The sequence below is a fragment of the Emys orbicularis genome, chromosome 20, assembly GCF_028017835.1.
Source record: "Emys orbicularis isolate rEmyOrb1 chromosome 20, rEmyOrb1.hap1, whole genome shotgun sequence".
NCBI classification, from domain to species: domain Eukaryota; kingdom Metazoa; phylum Chordata; order Testudines; family Emydidae; genus Emys; species Emys orbicularis.
In genome coordinates, this window is record NC_088702.1 from 22,043,704 (window position 1) to 22,047,861 (window position 4,158).

At 46.7% G+C, this 4,158-nt stretch overlaps 1 pseudogene; it reads right to left on the minus strand.

Moving 5' to 3' along the window:
* Positions 1 to 2,989: 2,989 nt before the first annotated feature.
* Positions 2,990 to 3,951, minus strand: LOC135892357 (interferon-inducible GTPase 5-like; annotated as a pseudogene).
* Between the last annotated feature and the right edge of the window lie 207 nt (positions 3,952 to 4,158).

Consider the following 4,158-nt stretch of genomic DNA (forward strand, 5'->3'; position numbering starts at 1 on the left):
GACGCTGTCTCACATCTGGCCCCCGGGCACCGACTGGCTAACTCAGGGGAATGGGGAATGGGATACGGGATCTTTACCCTCTGGGGGGACCAGCCCCAATTCAGCCCCAGGGCAGGAACTGGCTGGCTCAAGAGGTGCAGGAAATGAGGCATGGGGCCTTTTACCTCTGTGGGCCCAGGTCCCATCTCGCCCCAGACACACAGGGAGGTGTAACACAGACCGAACATGGAGTGAGGGACTCAAGCCCTATTCCTATCCAAGAAACCTACAGCATTAATACATATCATGGTTCTATCAGGCTAGTCCGAGCAGGGGAACCATTTAGAGGGGCGGGAGAGGGGTGAGTTTCGTACCAGCAGCTGGGAACGATGCTGCTTGCAGCACTCTTCTGCCTTGCTCACTTTTCTCCCCCTTCCCATCCCTGGTTTATTCTCTGCTCAACCAATAGGAATGCAGAGGTGTATCTGGCAGAGCCAATAGCAGAGCTGGGAGCTTCTGCAGCACTTTTCTCAGATTCATTCCTGGCAGGAACACGCTCAGGGAGTGGTAGGGGAAAGAAGCTCTGGGTTTAGATCAGGAGATGCCTGCTGCAGATTTCATCATGCTCTGCCCCTCCCCTTCCCATGGTGACACGTACAAAGGCAGGAGCAGCCCCTTGGGACACCAGTAGACGGGGGCTGCTCAGGCAGGGGAGGGGGCTGCTGCCCCAGGCACATTCAGGGGTTAAATATCCCTGCAGCCAGCCCCGCTTTGGGGGTTTCAGGCTGCAGGAGCGGCGCTGCAGAATGACCACCTGGAACCTCTCCCTGCTGGGAAGAAACAAACGTGCTGTTGCACCACAAATAGTGTTTAAATTACACTGAAAGTTTCCCATGTTTTCCAACTTGTTATTTTTGGGGGGCTGGCAGTACCCCAGTGTGGCCATTTCATCCCACTTGTCTGTGAAAGTCTTTCCTTTGTCTACAATGGGGTTTGGGTGAGGCTACCAGGTAGGGCCATATAGGCTGTTACACTCAAAGGCTGATTCCTCTGGGAGTGCCCTGATCTTACCAAATCTCCGCAGGGCTGCACTTTTCTAGGATCTTTCCCATAGAACAGCTTTTGAAGAGCTGCTGCTCCTTTACATGTGTAGATACAAGCAACTGCTGCCCTCAAGCAGCCATTGTATAGCTGTGTTTGTGTGTCTGCTGGGCTGTATGTCCTTCTCTTCCAGTGGTAAGTCATCTTAGCTCCTGGTTATGGACTCTTTAATATTTCTGAGGGTGGTAGAGTCTCACAAACTGGAGTACCAGCTGTTAATTTCATTGTTGTGATGTTTATTCTCTCAAATCCTTCCAGCTTAACCCTTTGTATTTATCATAACCCTTTGTATAAACCCTTCCATGCACAGAAACCCAAACCAATCTGAACAGTTTGTAAGATTTTGCTGCAAAAATTTGTTTGTTATAGATCTATGTGCTGCTAACATCCATCATTTAATTACACTCAAGATTCTATTATTCACTATTCTAGAGAGTGATTCTTTTTAAAGACGTAGGCCGATGTGTAAATAAAAAATTGTTTAAATAAATTGATTGGGCTACTTTTGGGCTAATATTTAAGTGACTGTGAACTATTGATGCAGCAGAAAGTAGTTCCTTTAACCATGGGTAAAGTTGCCCCCCCCCACACACACACCAAAATCTGAAATAGCACCTCTGGGTTCGGAGGGGTGGGGGCTTGAGACAGAGAAGAACAAAGGCTGAGTGCCAGGTGCCCCAGAGGGAATGAACAAAACAGGGAATCATCAAGTGATCCAACCCCTGTTGCCCATTCCCAGCTCCGGCAAACCGAGGCTAGGGACACTATTCCAGCCCATCCTGGCTAATAGCCATTGATGGACCTGTCCTCCATGAATTTATCTAGTTCTTTTTTGAACCCTGTTATAGTCTTGGTGTTCACAATATCCTCTGGCAAGGAGTTCCACAGGTTGACTGTGTGTTGTGTGAAGAAATACTTCATTTATTTGTTTTAAACCTGCTCCCTATTAATTTCATTGGGTGACCCCCCTGCTCTTGTGTTATGAGAAGGAGTAAATAACACTTCTTTATTTACTTTCTCCACACCAGTCATGATTTTATAGACCTCAATCAGATCCTCCCTTAGTCGTCTCTTTTCCAAGCTGAAAAGTCCCAGTCTTATTAATCTCTCCTCATATGGAAGCCATTCCATACCCCTAATCATGTTTGTTGCCATTTTCTGAACCTTTTCCAATTCCAATATTTCTTTTTGGAGATGTGGTGACCACATCTGCACACAGTATGATATTTTCTGCCTTATTATCTATCCCTTTCTTAATGATGCCCAGCATTCTGTTTGCTTTTTTGACGGCCGCTGCACATTGAGTGGATGTTTTCAGAGAACTATCCACAGTGACTCCAAGATTTCTTTCTTGAGTGGTAACAGCTAATTAAACCCCATCATTTTTTATGTAGAGTTGGGATTATGCTTCCCAATGTGCATTACTTTGCATTTATCAACATTGAATTTCATCTGATATTTAGTTGCCCAGTCACCCAGTTTTGAGAGATCCTTTCATAGCTCTTCGCAGTCTGCCAGGCACTTAACTATCTTGAGTAGTTTTGTATCATCTTCAAATTTTGCCACCTCACTGTTTACCCCTTTTTCCAGATCATTTATACGTATGTTGAATAGGACAGGTCCCAGAACAGACCCCTGGGGGACACCACCATTTACCTCTCTCCATTCTGAAAACTGACCATTTATTCCTACCCTTTGCTTCCTATCTTTTAACCAGATATCAGTCCATGAGAGAACCTTCTCTCTTATCCCATGACAGCTCACTTTTCTTAAGAGCCTTTGGTGAGGGACCTTGTCAAAGGCTTTCTGAAAATCTAAGTACACTATATCCACTGAATCCCCCTTGTCCACATGGTTGTTGACCCCTTCAAAGAATTCACAGTGCTCGTGAAGTGTGTGCCCTGAAAATTTAGATGCCAGTCCTGAAAACCCTTCCTCGTTTGAGTAGTCTCGTTAGCTTTGTTAGTTTTCACTGTTGTCATGTCAACTTAGCTTGTATGTCCTGTAGGATTCTTTGGACATCAGCAGCACTGTTGAGAAAGGTTTTCAGCAGGATATATGTGGTAGCCAATGAAATCCTGAGAGCCACCAAGAATCCTACCCCTGCAATTCCTCCTGACACCATGAATCATAGCACTTGTAAAGGCCACAGAGATAAATCAGCTCCTATCAATATACCACACCCAACCGAGGACAGGAGCTGCAAGACCACGTTAATGCTAATCTCCTTGGCCAGCAGTGGCTTCATAACAGCCAGCAGGGGCTCCGTAACGGCCTTCAGCTCTTCTGCTGGTTTGCCAAACTGCCTCACAAGAGCCGTGAATGAGACATCATCCAGTCCAAAGACCTGGCAATAATATCTCATGCATGTCAGCGGGATGGTTACTTCAAGAATGGTGGAGACAACGGGTATGTGAATAACCGTGATAAGAGAGGATGCAAGGGCTATTTTCCAGATCTGCTTCTGCAGGGCTTCCTTTTTGTTTGGCAAGATTTGTGGAGAGGTATTGGGCAGGGCCAGTATCAAAGCCCCTTTCTCATCACCCAGGAGCTCTTTCTCCATGCTCTCTCGCAGGAAGGGAAATTCTTACTTGTCTAATTCAAATGCGGAGAGCAGGAAAACCTCTGGATTGACCCTCTCTCCCTGTTTCAGACATCTGATGCAGTGGTTACGGATGTTATGCAGTATTTCCTCCTCATCATAGGTGGAGGGCCGGCTATGTCTGGCAGAATCCAAATCTGCATTCACCTTGGAGCACATGACATAATGCATCTTCCCTGCCTTCTTGATCTCCTGGGCCAGCTCAATGTGCTTAGGTGTGAATCCCTCTACACCATGATAATGAAGAAGTCATAGCGGACAAATTTCATCTTGTGCGAGGAGAAGCCCTTCCCTTCTCCACGGTCACTTGCATTAGCATGGAAAACCTGTCCATTTCGGGCTTGACGTGGCAGGTGTAGAAGCCCGTCGTCCGCCAGATGGACGTTCTTGACTCTCAGGGATGCGTTTCCCTCGTGGAATCTCTCTGGATATAGCTAGGTCTGTCCCTGGAAGCCTCATCCTGTGTTTCCAGTGGG